The 19,982-nt window shown below is 46.6% G+C and overlaps 1 protein-coding gene across 1 annotated transcript in view; it reads right to left on the minus strand.

Annotated features, from left to right (window-relative positions):
* ANO4 (anoctamin 4) overlaps positions 1 to 19,982 on the minus strand; it is a 414,571-nt gene that overhangs the window by 199,377 nt on the left and 195,212 nt on the right. The gene's annotated exons all lie outside the window — the stretch shown is intronic.

The following is a 19,982-nucleotide window of genomic DNA, read 5'->3' on the forward strand; positions in this document are numbered from 1 at the left end:
TCTAGTTTAAAGAGAGGTCAGAAAACCATTCTGTTTTCATTAGTAAATTGATTTCCATCAGGATTGTTGCTAGTAACGGCCTTCCATAAGGTCCACTATGGCTGATGCCATATTATACATGCACATTTCACATTAAACTTTATAGTAAAACAATATTCACAGAAGGATGAGGGCAAGGAAAATAATAACCCAAGAGGGGTATATGGATACACTAAAGGTGAAACTTGCTCTCTTGTGCTTAAAATCAAGTGGGGTTGTGTTGTGTGGTTGTGGGCAGAGTTGTTCTGCAGGCTGGGGTACACCAGTATATCTTAAAGGAGTCACTGACTTAACCACATATAAGCTAGCTTCATGGGCCATACTGGAGATAGGCAGCAAGTGGGCAAAGGGAGGAAAAAAAGATCTGGGATACTGCTCCAATACTCAATAGTTGCAATACGCTTTGCATGTGGCATGAAGGAGCTGTAGGTTTGGAGAAGCAGCAACTGTGCTTCTCCTTGGTGTCTAGGGCCATATGTAGACAAAATGAGGTGTGTGTGTGCATGACACTTTAAAGCGGGCTAAATGCTTTTGCACCGCTTAAATGGTATTGGTGTTTGCATGCCTCAGCGGCATATTGCGCATTAATTCCAGCCGCTGTAGGAAATTTAGTGCCATAATGTGCCTTACATGACTTGGGGCACAGTGAACTAAAACTCCTTCAAGGAATTTGCTGCCCCTACAGCCACAGAGTGAAGCACCGGGCTCCGTGCAGCTCTGCGGTTCTGTAGGATGCTCTGCAGGCAGCCTGGCAGCAGCCCAGGAAAGCAGCCTTCGCCCAAGAAAAGCGACAAGCCTGATCCTTCCTCCCCTCCCCCGGAGTCTGCCTGAGCTTCATGGGGGGCCCAGTGCTTCCCTCCATGGCTGCAGTGCCCCCTGGGACAACCTGAGCTGGGTGCCTGTGGGTAGGTGCCGCCTGGGGGGGGGGTGCTGCCGTTGCTGTGGAGGGAAGCACCAGCCCCACCCTGTCTGCAGGCCAGGAACCACTCCACCTGCCAGCAGCTCACTCTTTCCTCCCCGCCAGAGAGGCAGGTAAGTCAGCGGGGTGTGTGCATGACATGGGAGTTTAATCAGCCCCGAATTGAAGTGGTGTTTTTTAAAACCCACCACTTCAACTTAGGGTTCCCATTTTGTCTACACACACCCTAGGATTTAACTATGAATTTATCTTCTCAACCCCATGACCTGTACATAAAAGCCAATTATTTTGGCTTTAGTCACATACAGATTTCATTAAAAACCTATCAACAGATCCTAGCTTGGTGTTACTTTTTTACAAGTATAAAATGATGTCTCCTCAGTTTAATGATACATATTACATTTCAGACAAATATTTTTGCATACAAAAAAACCTTCACAACCAAAGAAATCTTATAATATCTTTACAACCAAAGGGATCTAATAAAACAGTGGTAAAGGACCAAATTAAACTACTTCATTTTCAGTGTGGAAAATCAAATCTCAATATCTTCAGCTATTCTCTTTCTAGCTAAGTGACAGAATCATAAAAAAAACCCTTGCTATTAGAAAATTACCATGGCATTCTCTGTTACTTTGATAGCTACTGTTTATAGCATTTTGCTCATAAGGTTTAACAACTTAGGTCAAATATTGCATAATTAGGCTTCCTCTACATGTTATAAGCATTGCACAATTAACTGGTTAATGTTAACTGGTAACTCAACATGTTAAATGTGCAATTACCCTGAGACCAGCTACCGGTATAAAGTACCTATCATGCCATAAAAAGCTTGAACCAACTATAAGGTTTTGAACCTCAAAAATGTATACTACTTTTATAGCTAGTATTGCTATCAAAGTTTAATCTGCACATGTAGCAGGGCCTCCCCTGCAGCTGGGACCCCGCTAAGCTACCAGAATCAGGCTCCACCTGCACCAGCGATAAGGCAAAATGAGATCTAATGCACAATCCTACAATCATGCCTCCTGCCATGCATGTGTAGCATGGCAGGAGGCGTGACTGTATGCATTATATATTAGAGACCATCACACCTTTACCTGCATGTATACAGGACCCCCCAGTTATGTTGCTTTGTGCTTGGACATAAGAATCCAAGCCTAACACTTCATATTATAATTCTTCAGGTTTCTAGAGTAACTTCTATCCTAAAACAGCCATAGCAAAGATGGTAGGACAGTCTTACCCAACTAGCTTTCATTTCATACTGTGCTTAGTCCTGTGATATCTGAATACCTTATATATTTAAAGCTTTCCTTACCCCTCTTATGACAAAATTATTTTGATTTGGTCTGTTTTGGATTTTTTCATATATACAATTGGATTATTTATTTCAGTTATTCTACTCTTGTGAAAAGTACCAAAGCACCTTTAGGAACAGTCAGAATGTTATCTTTGTACTTTGGAACAGAGTGCCTTCCAACAGTACCATGCCCCAGACCAGTGTTCTGAGGTACTAGTTTGATGCTGGATCAACAGAAAAAATGCCTAACTCCTATCATACTCAGCAATATAAAAGGAAGCATTTTCTGCCTCCACTCCTATCTGTAAGGTTACATCTACATGTTGCCCTATGGCAACATAGTGACATACTACATCACTGTATGGTGAGCTATGGCAATGTAGCAATCACGCAAGTCTACACATGAACACCAGCTGCGTCACTGTAGCGGAACACTCCCCTGGTATATCACACTACTACAGTGATGTAGCAGTGAAATCTAACCAGGTGCCACGCGCATGGCACAGTAACAGCCTGTACTACACTGTGCTTTAGGAAGTAGTAAAGCACAGCAATGTGTAGACACAATCTAATAATCATAATGATGTGGCTTATTCAAGAAGTCACAGGAACTGCTACAAGATTCCATAGTCTCTCTATATAACTGTTACTGTCAGATTTGTTTCAAGCAGCATGTATAAAAAGATTCTGTCTCATATAGGAATAATTTGGATGGAGATTATAACACTGGTCCTTGCGCAGGCCAACACAAGGACTATGTACCTTAGACTTAAAAGAAAGAACTATAGAAGATCATTTAAAATTACCAGCAGCTTCATTTTATAGGAATCTTCTAGGGAAGCCTCTAAAGACAGAGGCATGCTATCATACTTTATCAACACACTATGTGGGAGCATTATGAGACCTAAATAGAGAGGCTTTCTACAGACCATTAAAATAAATATTTGTTTCAGAAGGAGGAGGTGAAAAAAAGGCAAAATGCATCACTGATTATGATGGAGAGCTTGTTCAAGTGTTGCACATCAGAGTATTTGCTCACAAGCTTCAAGAGAATTTGTTCATTCTTCCATGAAAATTGCCCCCGTAATACTGATTGAGGTCACTGAGACAGTGGAAAAATCTGCTTCTTAAGTGCTAGCAATGTACCAACTTGTGACTTGGATGCTTTACAAATGGCTACACAGCTGGGTGTCAGAGTTAGTTTGCTTTTGTCTTTTGAATATAGAGGGACTGGTTCACTTGGGGGACTTGAAATAGAACAAAAAATCTAATATAAAAGTCAGTTTGAAATATAGTCCCTCTCAGAGATGGCTAACAGTTATAGGTCACTGAGCTGCTCTCAGCTGGTTATGTGAAATTGGCTAGGAATGTCTGTCTAAGTTGTCTTTAGTAGAATATGGTTTATATCACAAAAATGCTCTCAGAGAGCCTTTGTACACGCCATGTTTTTTGTCCTTTCTTGTGCTGCAACGGTGTGACTGTTTGCACAAGCAGGTTTTCCAGATGCTTTAAAAGTCTTTCTGGAGCATTAAAGTAAAACTCCTCAGATGTAGTTTAATTTGGCTAGCCATGAATTAAAGAGCCGCATCCATGGATTCATTGCATGCAAACACAAAGGCACTCAAAGACGTGTAATGAGCCTCTTTGTCCACCAGATGGCTCTGTGACTTTTTTGTAATTCACCTGTTCTAATTGCTTCTGCTCTTGAATTGCTTCCACTTTTTTTTTCCTTGTGCTGTTTGCCAGCTCTGTGCTCCCATAGGTGTGTGGCAGGGCACAGGGTGGGGGACCCTGGGCCTGGGGGAGGCAGCGCTTGACTGTACCGCTCTTCTGCAGTGCTGGCCGGGGACTGAGCTTAATTAGTTTCAAAACCAAGTGCGTGCAAACACTTGTGCGATTCTCCAAAGCTTATTTCATTCAAAAACCTAGTGGGTGCAAACACTGATGTGACACTCCAAAATAAACAAGCTTAAATTTTATAAACTTATTTAATTTAATAAGTATTAAACCCAGTGGTGTGTACATGCACCCAGAGGTGGCATCCAGGATCCAGTGCAAGTGTAGTAGCACAGTTGCACCTCAGTTTTGGACCATACCTCAGGAGCTGCATCTGGGAACTTTAAATCCCCAAATCATGTAAGAATCCACCCTTCATCCCACTTTTAGAACCCCCTCCCTTCTTCTCTATGTTCATCAGCGCTTCCCTTCCCCTTCCATTCCCTTCTTCCCTGCCCACCACTGTCACTAAAGAGCCATTATTGCCCCACTTGCTCCAGTCAGAGTATGTGAAGAGCTGGGCTCAGCTGGGGACAGTGGCATCAGCTGGGACATGAAGGTTCCTCCTTCCTACCTAGTCCCTCTAGGTGTTTCCTACCAGTCTTGGAGCAGGCATAAGGACAGAGAGCCTGTCTGTCACCACTGATATCCCTGATTGAACTTGACTCCCCACATAGCTGCTCCCCGCAGCCCCACTGTACTGGGGCAGGAGTGACTAGGACAGCAGTGGCAGTGGGGAAGCCTCCCTTCACCCAGAGGCATAAGTTGAAAGGACAAGGGGTGAATGGGAAGAGAGGGGAGTGCCCAAATTTGAGTGGGGGATTTTTACCTGCTCTGGGGACTTAAGAAGTCTGTGTTGCTGCTCTTTCAGTCTGGTCTGCCTGCCCTAGCAAAGAGGAAAGCTAGGAGTGGGGGGTGCTCACTGGGACAAGAACACTCTATAGCTCTGTCACATACTTTGTTTTTCCAGTGATGAAAAATAAACAAAAAAATCATTAAATGCATGCTCTGTAAACTAGAGCTAGGGAAAATAAAAAAAATAATTCTGGGCTAAATGTCTAAATATTAAAATAAACCTGATTCTGAACAGAATAACAACTTCAAAATGTTTCATTTTAACAGTTTCAAATCAAAATTAACAGAATATCAAATGAACTGAATTCAAAATTTCTGCATTATGACCAGAAGTAGTCCAAGAATGACCACTTCTCATTTATTCCTCAATACATCATTGGGTTCTGGTAGGAAGGTAGATTAGGTGTCCTGCAATTATTGGAATGGGTGGCTGAGACTCAGAGCAAGCAAGGCCAGGAGTCAAATTTCAGAGCCCTGGAGGGCCACCTCCAGACAAGAAACCCAGAGGTTTTGGAAGATGCTGCAAGGGGTTGAAAAGGGATTAGAGATCTATAGTTATCTAAGGAACCCTACAAGGAGATACACAGTGTGTCCTGTCTTAACCTCAAGCTCAGAGTCCCATGTGACGGAACAACAATATATTCTCTATGACATTAGAATCACCTGAGCTGTTAATATATACTCTCAGTATTCACAGATACACTTATCCAACCATAGACCAGCCCACATGGCAACACGAGAGAAATTCAGTCAACAAGGAAGGAATTAGTGTACTGTTTTTGGTGAAATTTAAGAAAAGATCAAATTTAGAAAACATTTTTAAAAACTGAAAATTTTCTAATCAAATCTTTGTCAAAACAGGAAATTTTAAGTAAATCAACATGCTTTCATGCAACATTTCCTTCTTCTGAAAAACTGCTTTTCACAAAATATTTTTGGTCAAAAAGTGCTGAGCAACTTTAATCTGGACACCAAGGCTAGAGACAAACATTACACATAAACCAGTGTAAGTGATCAGAAACTGGTTTAAACCTGTAACAGAACAGACCTTCAGTGCACATAAACCAGTTTGAAAATGGCTGAAACTGGTTTGAGATAGACCTGGTTGAATGTAGTATCAGACTTAACTGATTTGTGTCAAACCAGCTTATGCAATGTCTGTCCCAGACCCCTTCCTGGTTTAACTTAAACCAAAGTCCCCCAGCATCCGAGGTGCTTTGCAGCCCTGGGCAGGGCTCTGCTTCAGCCTATCTCGGCTGGCACCTCCCCTCTTCTCCCTGGCTGGAGCTCCAGCAAAGATGGCAGGTACAGTGGTTTGACCACACAAAGAAGTGCTGCTTTAAGACGTATCAATCTCTAGCTCCTGAAGATCAAATAGTGTAGCACTAACATGGCTATACTGCTGGTCTGGGAGCTTATGTGTGCTTGTCTGACACAGGCATTGCCTTACATTGTACAGATCAGGACTGATCAACTGGAAGTTAAATCACAGCTCATGGGGCTTGGTGGCACAGCTCTCAAAGCCTCTGAATTAGCTGAGCTCCAGAATCCAGGGAGTGAATGCTGCTGCTGCTGCTCACCATCTCACTTGCTGCTTAATTTGCGGTTTTTAGTTGCCACTGGCAATTAAAATTGGTGGCAGGGGAAAAGGGTGGAGGCAAACAGCCACAGGCTCTGGAACGGAGCCGATAGAGAGGCTCTGGCAGCCACAACAACAAGTTGCTACCACACCACCACAAGTGGGCTGTCCACCCATGAAACTCTATGCAGTCCTGTAGGGACAAATGAGTTGGACCCTTCTGGGATAGATCATATGTCTGAAATGGACAGCCTGGGGCACCCTCCCGCTTTAAGGTAAAAGAAGATGCCCACCTTCAGAAACCTGGATTTAAATCCTGATTCTTTGGACATCGTAACACGTAGGAGTCCCAGGGGTGGCCATGATGCCTGCTGGTGGCTCCATGACCATCCCCCAGTCCAACCCTAGAGTGCCTCCCTTCTCTTCTGCCACACCCCAGAAGCTCTGCAGGCTAGGCAGGGTGCATCAGCTGCAGGTTGCTGGGCAATAGGGCAATGAGGCTGATCAGCAGGCAGTCTGCTGACTGGGAGGGGGCAGGGCCTTGGGAGGCTATAAGCCTGAGGCTTGGGCTCATTGGAGACACATAGGAGGTGCACATGGGTGCACATGAACCCCCTGAGCTTGGCGGTGCACTGCCGGCAGTGTCTGTGGGTGGTCACTGACCTCTGGTCAGCACTTGCCACCTCTCCCCCCCCGGGTGCTGACACTACCGTGGCTGCCTGTGGGAGCTCCCCGCTTGCTACTGACATGCCCCCGCCATCGACACCGCTGCCTGTGGGTGGTTGCCGTGCCCCCCCCAGTCTCTGGGGGCATGCAGAGTTCTTGCTTGGGCTAGCAGTTTAGTCTCTTAAGGCTCACATTTGTGAGAGCCTGGCAGGACAAATTATGTTGAGGGGAAACCAGCACGGGTTCGTGGCAGGCAGATCGTGCCTGACCAATCTAGTCTCTTTTTATGACCAGGTTACGAAACGCCTGGACACAGGAGGAGGGGTGGATGTCGTATACTTAGACTTCAGGAAGGCCTTCGATACGGTATCCCACCCCATACTGGTGAACAAGTTAAGAGGCTGTGACTTGGATGACTACACAGTCCGGTGGGTGGCGAATTGGCTGGAGGGTCGCACCCAGAGAGTCGTGGTAGATGGGTCGGTTTCAACCTGGAACGGTGTGGGCAGTGGGGTCCCGCAGGGCTCGGTCCTTGGACCGATACTCTTTAATGTCTTCATCAGTGACTTGGATGAGGGAGTGAAATGTACTCTGTCCAAGTTTGCAGATGACACAATGCTATGGGGAGATGTGGACACGCCGGAGGGCAGGGAACAGCTGCAAGCAGACCTGGACAGGTTGGACAAGTGGGCAGAAAACAACAGAATGCAATTCAACAAGGAGAAATGCAAAGTGCTGCACCTAGGGAGGAAAAATGTCCAGCACACCTACAGCCTAGGAAATAACCTGCTGGGTGGCACGGAAGTGGAAAGGGATCTTGAAGTCCTAGTGGACTCCAAGATGAACATGAGTCGGCAGTGTGATGAAAGCCATCAGAAAAGCCAATGGCACTTTATCGTGCATCAGCAGATGCATGACGAATAGGTCCAAGGAGGTGATACTTCCCCTCTATCGGGCGCTGGTCAGACCGCAGTTGGAGTACTGCGTGCAATTCTGGGCGCCACACTTCAAGAAGGATGCGGATAACCTGGAGAGGTTTCCAGAGAAGGGCCACTCGTATGGTTAAGGGCCTACAGACCAAGCCCTATGAGGAGAGACTAGAGAAACTGGACCTTTTCAGCCTCCGCAAGAGAAGGTTGAGAGGCGACCTTGTGGCTGCCTATAAGTTCATCATGGGGGCACAGAAGGGAATTGGTGAGTATTTATTCACCAAGGCGCCCCCGGGGGTTACAAGAAATAATGGCCACAAGCTAGCAGAGAGCAGATTTAGACTGGACATTAGGAAGAACTTCTTCACAGTTAGAGTGGCCAAGGTCTGGAACGGGCTCCCAAGGGAGGTGGTGCTCTCCCCTACCCTGGGGGTCTTCAAGAGGAGGTTGGATGAGCATCTAGCTGGGGTCATCTAGACTCAGCACTCTTTCCTGCTTATGCAGGGGGTCGGACTCGATGATCTATTGAGGTCCCTTCCGATCCTAACATCTATGAATCTATGAATCTCTCCCATGCAACTGGAGGAGAAGGAGCTGTTACCCAGAGATGCTAGGCCAACTGCTATGCTGCCTGTGGGAACAGTGAGTCTTGGGAAGCTCATAAGGAGCCCAGTGATGGAAGGTATGCTACAGGAGGTGAGGGAAGGTTTTCTCTCTTAAAGAGGCAGAGGGATGCTTCCACTGTTATTGATTACGTTATAGCCCAGAGGCCTAGGTTTATGTTATATTTACACCAGCAGTTTGATTTGGAACAGTAGGGGTGGTATACAGAGGTCCCATTAATACCAGAGGGACATGCAATCATCTTCAGCCCTGTCAGGGGCAGGCTCAAGGCTCAAATGAGGATTGAGCCTGGAGAGGGGTAGAGTGCAAAGCCACAAAGAGGGCCAAATGAGAGCTAGTGCCTTATAGATTGTAAGGCCCGAAGGGATCTCAGAAGATCATTGGGTCCAGCCCCCTGCACTAAGCAGGAAAGATAACTGGGGGTCAGGTGACCCCAGCAAGGTGACTGTCTAGTCTCCCCTTGAAGGTTTCCAGGGTAGGTGATTACACCACCTCTGGAGGGAGCTTATTGCATAGCCTGGACACCATGACTGTGAAGTTTTTCCTAATGTTGAGCCTGAATCGATCCTCCAGGAGTTTGTGGCCTTTACTCTTGGTTTCCCCTTCGGGTGCTCTGGTGAACAGTTGCTCACTGAGTCCTTGATGTACTCCCCTACTGTAGCAGCAAGCTGCTGCCAGGTCCCCTTTCCGTCTTCTTTTCCTCAGGCTGAAGAGTTCCAGATCCCTCAGTCTTTCCTCATATGGCTTCTGATCATACGGGTGGCTCTTCTTTGGACTCTCTCAAACTTGTCCATGTCTTTGTTAAAGTGTGGTGCCCAGAACTGGACACAGTACTCCAGCTGTGATCTCACCAGTGCTGAGTAGAGCGGAAGAATCATCTCCTTGGTTTTGCTGGAGATGCATCAATCGATACATGCCAGAGTATCATTTGCCCTATTGGCTACAGCATCATACTGCTGGCTCATATTCATACTGTGGTCTATTATTACCCCCAGATCCCTTTCATTCATTGTACTAGTCAGTATGGGGCTGGCAAGCCTATAGGTATGCTGGGGGTTGCTCGCCCGAAGGAGAAGCACTTTACATTTCTCAACATTGAACTTCATCAGGCTCTGATCTGCCCAACTTGCTAGCCTGCCTAGATCCGCCTGTATCTGTAGCCTATCTTCAAGCGTGACCACGCTTCCCCATAATTTGGTGTCATCCACAAACTTGACCAGTGAGCTCTTCACCCCCACATCCAAATCATTAATAAAGATGTTGAAAAGTACTGGACCGAGCACCAACCCCTCAAAGCCAGGTCTGATACAGTGGGCTCAGGCTAGAAGGCCTAGCTAGAGTAAAGGGACAGAGGCCAAGGAAGCCAAAGACCCAACAGAAGAACATCATTATTGTAACATCTGTGAGGCTTGGGGCATGGTGTAGGGAAGGATTGGAGCCACGCGATTAGCCCCTAAAGCTTTAAGTGCCCAGTAGGATGTGGTCAACTTGAGAGACCCAATAGGCCCTGGTTGACTAGAGAGGCCCAGTGAGGCACCTGGAAACCCCAGTGAAATTCCAGTTTAGACTGGGTCCATGTGAAGGCCTGTGGGCAGCCTCCCTATTATTATTTTTTTTTTTTCCATCGAGGCATGGCAGGTGAGAAGGGAAGGCGCTCTAGGGACGGAGCAATGCATGGTCACAGAGCCACTAGAAGACATCACGGTTGCCCCTGGGTCCCCGATGTGTTACAATATCCAAAGAATCAGGATTTAAATCCATGTTTCTGAAGGTGGACACCCAAACAGTGAGATGCCTAAATTTGGGTCCTATTTTTTAAAGTATCTTCTCTCTGTATACATGCCTAACAAGATAGAAGCATAGCCCTGCCATAATTGAATTATGTTTCTCTGTGGCAGGGCTCTGTTGGTGCCTGCCACTTTAAGAACTGAGCAAAGCAGCCAGCAGGTGTGTCGCAGGGCACCTCAGTGCTCTGCTCCTAGGGAGTGGCAACTGCCAGGGAGAGAGAGAGAGCCCTGGCAGGATATAACGAGCCCAGCTGAGGGTTGCCAGGGTAACGAGCACGGCTGCGGGTTGCCGGGGCAACTAAGGAGAGCCAGCTGCCTGTAGGAGGCAGGGCCTGGCCCTTATAAAGCCCAGGACTAAGGCCAGGCTGGCAGTTCTCTGCCAGCGGCCAGGGAGGCAGCAGCTCCTGGGGCTAGAATGCGAGCATTGCAAGAACCGCTCTAGCTGGGTGAAGGATGGCAGCTCGGAGAGGTTTGAGCACCCTGGTTCTGCCAGGAGGCTTTATGTTTGAGTTATAGCCAGGAGGCTTGAGTTTATGTTCGGCTTTGATATTACACCGGTGGTTTGGGTGAGGCTATAGGGGTTGGAGGAGGCCTTATAGGGACCCACAGGGGGTGGGGCCCTAGCGCCAGTGAGGGCGCAGTATTCTCAGGGGGAACCCCAGTGGTATGGGAACCCTGGCACCAGTGAAGGCGTAGCGCCAGTGAGGGCGCAGCTTGCGGGGTGTAGACCCCAGCCCCGGAGAGGGGCGGCTTTGAGAAGCCCCAGTGCGGGCACGACGAGCCCCAGAGAGGGGGCAGTGTTATTAGGAAGCCCAGGACGGGCACAGCAAGCCCCAGAGAGGGGGTAGTGTTATGAGGAAGCCCAGTAGGGGCACAGCAAGCCCTAGAGAGGAGGCAATATTATTAGAAAGCTCAGTGCGGGCACGGTGAGCCTCTGAAGAAGGGCGAGTGCTGCAACAAACCCCGGAGCAGGGTAGAGTGCTGCGGTTGCCCCGGTGAGAGGGGGTAGTGGCGCGGTGGCCCTGGGAGAAGGGGGTAGCAGCGCGGTGGGCCCGAGAATCAGGCGGCATTGCCGAGAAGTCCCCAGAGTGGGCACAGAGAGCCCCAGACGGGGGGGGCCTGTATTTTAGAAGCCCAAGTTCGGGCGACATTGTAGGGAAAGCCCCAGGAGGGGGCAGTATTGTAAAGGCTCCAGACAGGGGGTGACACTATAGAGAAGGCCCCAGAAAGGGGCAACATTACAGGGAGGCCCCGAGTGGGCTCGGAGAGCCCAAGAGAGGGCGAGAGTATGTAGAGGAGGCCCAAGAGACGGGCAGTATATATATAGAGAGAGACATACCAGCGTCTATCCCATCAGCAAGGCTTGGGGCGTTGTATTAGGGGTTGGTAGGAGCCATGCGTAACCCATAAGGCTAGGGTGCCTGGGAAGCACCCATCATACCGGGAGACCCCCAGGGGGTCTGGGAACACACAGGGACAGATGTCCCTGCTAACCGTGCCCAAGGAGACGTGAGGCAGCCTCCCAAACTTACTGAACATCGAAGACGTGGCAGGAGAGAATTTGAGGGTGCCCTTGGGCCAACTTGGCACGGTAAGGGGGCCGTAAGGAGATCACGGCCCTCCTGAAGGACCCCGCCGTGACAAGATGCTTGATTGCAGTGGCCATTTTAGTTCTCTGGCTCCCTATATAATCAGAGCAGTTTACTGATGGCAGGGCAGGCAGAAACATTGCCGGGCTACAAGGCTGCATGCAACATCCTGGAGATAAGGGCAGGAGCTTAAGGGGATGGTTTGGAGGCTCCTGGTCCTGAGCATGACCTAAAACTGCACCCTGCTGGGAGTGGGTGGCCTGGTGGGGATCTCAGTGGCGTGGGAACCCCCAGGAAATGCCAGGCCAGTTACCACCCTGGTGAAAGGCGGGTAGGGGATGAGGCGGGTAGGGAATGAGTGGAAGAAACCCCAGCTCTCACCTTTGGGTGGGTCATTTATCATCGGAGGTAGTTGGGGCCAGGTACAGCTGCAGCCACCTGAGCCCTGTGGGGGCAAGACCCAGAAGGGGCCAGGCATTGCTACGGCCACCTGAGCCCCTCCCGGGAGGGAAGCCCTATGGCCCCAGTGAGGGGGTGGAGATGTGGAGCCCCAGGGAGGGAGTTGCTCCAGTCAGGGGGCAGAGATGTGGAGCCCCAGTGAGGGGGTGGCCCCAGTAAGGGGATGGAGATGAGGAGCCCCGGTGACAGGGAAAACCAGAGGGCTGGGAGCCCAGTATTGTTTGATTGTACAGAGTTGCTCCGGGAAGGGGCCAGGACAAGCTTAGACCTGGTCAGGTAATTGACTGGCCACTACCCCGGTGAGGATCATGGGAGAGGCCCAAAAGACAGTACATCTGCCACCCAAGGCATGAGCTAGCTAAAGCCTATGGCCTAAAGGGCCCACTCCAAGAGGGAGCAAGGCAGTACAAGTTGTCGGTGCGTGAAAGAGACTCTGTGAGATAGGGTGGAGTGTGAGAGGACCTAGTGAGAGAAGGGCGGTATGAATGTGTGTGTGTCTGAGGCCTGACAATGAGGCCTAAGCTTGGTCTGGCTGTAGGCCGGGAGCAGTGTGTCATCGGGATGCTATCTGTGAGGCTTGGGCTGTGGTGTAGGGGAAGAATGGAGCCATAGACAGCACCCCCTGGCATCGGGGAAAGAATGCGCAGCCTCCTGCCTTAATTAACACTTCAATTAAGTAACAACAAGGCATGGCATATGAGACAGGTGGACGGTGTACCCAGAGGCAGGTGGGGAAACTAGCAATGTAGCTGGTCAGGGACCCTCACTTTGCCACATTCTCCTAATTAATACTCCTTATATTACTGGTTATCGCAGCTTGAAGTGCATGGATGACAAATATTTCTAGCTATTAAAATTCAAATGACAGCTCTTTGGAAGACAGCAGGTGATGCTCATGGTGATGCTTACATTGTCTATTAGACATTTTTTTAAGACCAATTATTCCACCACCTTTTACACTAATGTAGAAAAATCCTATCGGATGCCACAGTGCAGCAAGCAATTGACAGGAAACTCCTGGATGTAAAAGATATAATTTGTGCCAACTTATACTAAACCCCACTGCAATTTAGAAGTGTTCAAATATTTACAGCAAAATCTTTCTGGGCCCTACCATAACCACTAAATTTTTTATAACTTTCACTTGATTTTTTTTTGAACAACAGATGATATGGAAAGATTCAAGTTTTGAGCAAACATATGGAATACAATTTAAAATCTGCTTTCTGCAAGAAGGTCCATCTATACATTCCACATTCCAAATAATTTTTATCATGATTCAGAAATTAAATAGTAATTATTTCTTAGAAATCTATCTGAAGACATTTCCATGTAAAGTAGAAAAAATGAGTAAATTAAAATAACATAAAAACCACTGGGAATCTACCCACATGAAATGTTCCTTCAGCCACTGTATTTTTGTCCCATCTGAAGTATTCTGAAGAGCAATAGGTTTTTCCTTATAATAATAAGAGAAGGCTAATATTTTGAAAGAAATCATCATGGTCCACAACAGGAGCTCTGAAGTCAGGAGTATACAGTTATTCAAGAAATTTTTTATAAACTGATGAATTTGTAATTACCATGCTCTGGTGTGACTCCAGTGTAATTACACATGGTAATTACTGCACTCCAGTGTCTTGTGTATCAGTGTCCCTGCATTTAAAAATGGTGATAGAATGAGCTTTAATTAAAGCACCCCCACCACCATTTTTAGTGTGGGGATGCTGATACACAAGACACTCTGGGCACCTTAATTAGAGTGGCTCTCAGAGCCACTCTAATTAATGTCCACCCTCCCCTCCCTCCTGTGCATACTCCTGGAGCACATGTATAAATGCCCATATAAAGCTACAGTCAAAGTGGTTGCTACTTTTACTTTACTTTCTAAATATTTTTTCCATTCCTTATAGCGTGGACTTCTTGTGCTTGTGGCCAGAAGCATCTGTGAGAGCTCCAAATACACTGCAGACTAAGGGGATGCTTAACTTTAGGCTCTGAAGCTCAGGAAAACGCCTAGAAATGAGCTGGAATGCCACTAGGTGACATGTTTTTAATGTAGATAGCAAGTAGATTTGGACTAGAGGACAGGTCACAAGTCAGTCTTAAGTTACTAGTATATGCAGCAGAATACAATCTCTGTCTCTCCCCAAACTCTGCTATCTGACAATTTGGTTACCATGGCCACTGCAGAGGGCAGACACCTCTGGTCTCATCAGCTTCAGGTAACCCTGAGTTGTAACCTGAGCTGGATACATTCCTGAGGGAGGGGGAAAACCTGCTCCCTCTGCCTATGTGACTGGCCTAACACACTTGGGTGGGGGCTTAAACTCCTTATTGTTTTAAGTAATGTCATCATGACTGGGAAGGGGCTAGAGGCTGCCAGTCTACCTGGCAACCAGTGATGCATTTCAAATTGGTTGGCCAGCAGCCAACAGTTGCTGGCCTTCATTGGATCAGGTAAATGAGGTCATAAGGTCTATAAAAGTTAAGGACTGCCCGGGGGGGCAGGGCAGCAGCCATGATGAAGACTCACAGAGAAACTAACCCAGCTGAAACTCTCTCTTTCTCTCTCTCTGTCTCTTGAAAATCATGGACAAGGAACTGTTTGCCTCTAAAGGAAATCTCCACCTGCCTCTGGATAATACCTGTAAGCTACTTTGGATCTAACTAGATATATAGCTTGCAGTAACACAGATGCTTAATTAAAGGCTACCAAGCCAATGTTTGCTCTAAGATATTGATCTGGTATTGCTGTACCCTGTACCATATTCCAGACCTACTCCTTGTTCTTCTCCGTACCTAGCATGGGAGACTTATTGGGAGAGGGTCTAGCTTATGCCTCAGGGTCCCCTTGGTTCAGCTGACTAAGGGAGGCCACTATTTGTGCTTCAGACTGAGGGAAGCACACCAAGTTCTTGCAGTGGGTCAAGTACTCTCAAGGACTACTCTGTGTTTCCCAGAAGGTACAGATCCAAGATCAGTCCGACTTGGTGGTGGTGGCGTTACCCCCAGGCTTGCAGGTGTGCTCCAGGAAGGGGGTCAGCCAGATGTGAGGCACCCCCAGGGAGGGGTGGGGGGCATGTGTTCCATGCCACCCCCAGCTGCCTGCCTGCCCCTCTGCCAGCCCTGGTGGGGCAGAGCAGGGCTGTCCTATACCATCCTGTCCCAGTGGCAATGGCGCTGTTGGCCACCCACAGACACAAGAGAGCGGGAGTGAGAGTGTGGCCGCTTATGGGGCCTCCTGGCAACAGATGGCCCTGGGAAGCCACCACCATCTACACAGAGCATTGCGCCTGCCCCCTAGTTTTTGGCCCTGGCCTGGCCAGAGTGGAAGAGGTGCACGCTGCCTGCCCCAGATGCCTGCTGCTAGGATGCCTGCCTGGCTGTGCTGCTCCTGGTTCCCCAGAAGACAACTGATTTGCAGGGACCCCTGGACCAGGCCCTACAGGCTTGTACATTAATCTGCCTCTGACTATAGACTGAAATCTTTGTTTAAAAAAATAAGAAGTGCTGCTGAATACTCAAAAACTTGGCAGTCCAGAAATAAGGCAGAGGTCCAGCTAGCAAAAAGTTAGATAGAATAGGTCCAGAAAGAAAGAAAATGCCCAGAAAAAGTCACTTTAATATAATCAAAAACATAGATCTTAAAGCAGCAAGAACCATTCTAACTATCAATTTTTATGTTCCCTGCATTGAATAAAGGTAACAAAGACCAATCAGCCCAACCAGCCAAGAAGGAACGTTTAACTACGCTATGTTCTAATTATTTGCTATTCATGTCTGACTGCAGGTAGCAAGGACATTCTCAGATGTGTGGCTAGCCTTTGCAAATCTGGTTGTACAGCCAGCTGGTAATCACACAAACTCATGGGCATGAAGGATGGACTACTCTCACAGGTGAAACATGTTCTCTCCAAATCACAAGAGATATGGAGCTTGTATTGTCTATGGTGGCTGCATGTGTTCTATGCATAATAAAGGATCTCAGTGTTCAGGACTATCAAGATGGCACCTTGCTTCAGCACCAAAATTCCTATTAAAAAAAGGAGTTAATTCTTAACTGATCCTTTGTATAATTTCATTCATTATAAACTGCTGGAACTGTTGAACTAGATGTAAGCTCTGGGGTTGTAACCTGATGCATGTTACATTCATTAATCATTTACAAATATTTTCTTACTCAATGCCATAACAGGCCTGCAAATTTTTAAAGAGTTGAGAATATTTTCCAAGAATTTCAATTATTTTTAACTAGTCTTCAGAGAAATAGGTAAACTCAGTTTATCCAGTGCATGCATATAACCCATGGTTGTCCAACTTCTAAATGGCCAGGGACCAACCACTCCATGGGTTACACCATCAGAGGTTGCATGCTCATAGGCTACTCCAGGGTGAGCCAGGGCTCCAGGAACAACACACCATGTGCATCCCCCCTTATTTCACCATGTACTCTCCTACCTCCCCAACTACCTGGAGTTGCACACCTGTGCAGCCCCAGGCTCACCCTGAGCTCCCCTGGGTGCACCTTGGGGTAGGAACAGGCAACAAAAGCCAAAGGAGGAAGTGGGAAGCCCAGAGACTCCAGCTGCTGTTTCAGCCAGAGTGATGGGAGCAATGGTAGCCAGGCAGGAGCCCAGAGGCTGCAATTTAGCCCCTTGTGGGCTGCATGTGGCCCCTGGGCTGCCAGCTGGACCACCCTAGACAGTCCAACCATATAAAGCGATCCTACAGTGTGGTGCTTTGTACCAAGGGAACTTGGGAGGTAACAGCTTCCAAATGCAACATACGTTACATGGACACTGTCTACACTCTTAGAGCACCACAGGAAGGAGTGTCACTACAAAGCTTGGCACTCCTGCTCTCTGCTGGGAAGGAAGTGATGTAACTTATCTTAATGCAGTTCTGGGTGTCTACCATAAAGCACACCTGAGAAAGTGGTTTGGGCCATAACCGGTGCCACCTATAGCATCTCAGGTATATGCACATGGAGGCAACAGTTATGATAAAGGCTGAAAGAACCAAGATTATTTAATATGGAGAAGAGAAGACGGGGGTAGGGAGGGGTTGATAACCATCTTCAAATACCTGAAGGACAATTATAGAGACTGGAGATGGGCTTTTCTCTGTGGCTGTAGGGGGCAGGACTTGGAGCAATGGTGTCTAGCTTCAGCAGGGGATTGGAGATAAGGAGGAACTTTCTGATGATGAGGTTGCTCAGGCACTAGAACAGGCTACCTTTGGAAACTGTGAAATCTCCATCCTTGGAAATTTTCAAGGGAAGGTTACATAGACACTTGACTGGGGTGCTTTAGTTAGGGATGATCCTGCCTTGATCAGGGGGCTGGACTAGATGACCTTGTGAGGTCCCTTCCAGCCTTACGTTGTTATGAGTACTGTGTCTTGCTGTAGCATTCTTTAACATGGTCAGCTGGGAGTATAGACATAGGTCTAGTCTCAAAAGCTTCCTTTTGTAAAGGAAAAAGCCAAACTTTAGTATGGATAGAAAATATTTTGTGATTTTCAAAATAATAAATATTTGAAAAAGGAGGAGCAGTAGGTTAAGAGACTACTGAAATGTTTACAATCCAATGTCTGCAGAATTATACTACTCAGCATCCTTTCCTGCCCATGGCAGAGGGTTGGACTTGATGAGCTGCTTAGGTCCCTTCCGACCCTACCAACTATGAAACTATGAAACCCATACTTATTGCTAGAAGGTGATGGACACAAATGGCATGCCTCATCATATTAACCATTCCCATAAAAATCAGCCTAACTATGCCCATCTACTCATAATATTCTTCAGCCTACTTCTCAAGCAGACACAAAAAATGATGATAGTTGCAACGTACCTTGATAATCACTGTATTTGAACAACAGACCAAACCAAGTGGGAAGAATGCAAGGTTAGACAAACCCTTGACTGAGATTGTTTAATCAGGGATGATTCTGCCATGAGCAGGAAGTTGGACTAGAAGAACTTTCCAGCCTTATTTTTGAATGAATCTATGATTTTAAGGTCTGGAGACGGGTTATTCAGGAGAAATTTTATGTCAGTTTTGAAAGCACATAGGGATCCTATCGATATGCAGGGAGACAGCAGGGAGTAGACTTGTTTAATGGAGTCTGCTGGAGCACGGAAATAAATGTGCTCCAGCAAACTCTGGTTTCACATAGAGCGGTGTCCCCATGCTGAAAAATGATGGCAGGGCACTTTGAACTAAAGCTCGTTCAATGAACTTTAGTTCAAAGTGCCCTGCCACCATTTTTCAGTGCAGGGGACACTGATACACATGAGTTCAGGAGCTCTTAATTAGCACAGTTCACTAATTAAAGTGCCCACTGCGCCTTCTGGAGCATGTGTAAAAATACTCATAGAATTTAGCATAAATTTATGGTATGGAAGAGTGAACACTGAGATGATTAATTTTCATCAAGCAGCCAAGCAGTTCACTGCTGTTATGGCTGAACTTACATTCTCCCCAAATTAATGTCACCTCCATTTAAAAGAATAGGAGAAAAGTTTGTCTGGTTCCTAGTGTTTATGATAAAATTAGAGAGAAATATAGGTATTTTTTGATATGCTTGTGTATCCTGTTGTGTTTGAAGATTTAAGTAGTTATTCCTCTTTGTAGAAAATTATTGTAGAGGACAACCAGTTTAAAACAAAACCCTGAATAAGGGAACACAGGTTATCACTAAAGCGGCAGTGACTCTGAACCGTGAGTTTTGTTTGGTCCATGGCCAAAGTAGGTTTTCACACTATTATGGAGAATTACTTGTAAAATTCAAGAGCTGTTTAGATTCAGAAGACACTGCAAATTTAATTCATATAAAAAAAAGAAAAGAAGAAAAGTTTTCAGAGTTTTAAAAATTTTATTTATGTTTTTCCTACTTGAGTTCTTGAGATTTCTCTCAGCTGACATTTGAGCTGGTGTATACAGAGCAAATCACAGACAATTGTGTATAAAATATGCAAATACTGCTATCATATTTATTTCCACAGAGCTTCAGGCCTCCAGGTGACTTGGTAGTCCTTCCTACCCAATTTTTTTACTTTCATAGAGCATAGTACATGAAGGAGCTTTGCTGTGGTTTGGTTCTTATCCCTTTAAAATTAGAATTACCTCCCAGTCTGCAGGGTGCAGAAGGCAAAGGGTTAAGAAACTGTAGGAAGAATAAATTGTGAAGAGACTGTTACTAAAATAATTTTCTTCCAAATTTCAAGTGTAATAGGTCTCTTTATCCAAAAAAGGTATTGTTGTTTTGGCAAACAAGCCTGGGATAGAGGTTGTCTGATGAGTGCTACTGTTTTTTTTAAAGAATTGTTGAAATCCCTTTATTGGTTTTGCTTCTTACCACTGGAAAGAAATATAACAGTTTAAAACCAATTAACAAATAAGGATCCACATTCACTTGCTTCAGAAGGAAAGAAATCTCATACAAAGATGTAA

The sequence above is a fragment of the Alligator mississippiensis genome, chromosome 4 (assembly GCF_030867095.1).
Source record: "Alligator mississippiensis isolate rAllMis1 chromosome 4, rAllMis1, whole genome shotgun sequence".
In the NCBI taxonomy this organism is placed as follows: domain Eukaryota; kingdom Metazoa; phylum Chordata; order Crocodylia; family Alligatoridae; genus Alligator; species Alligator mississippiensis.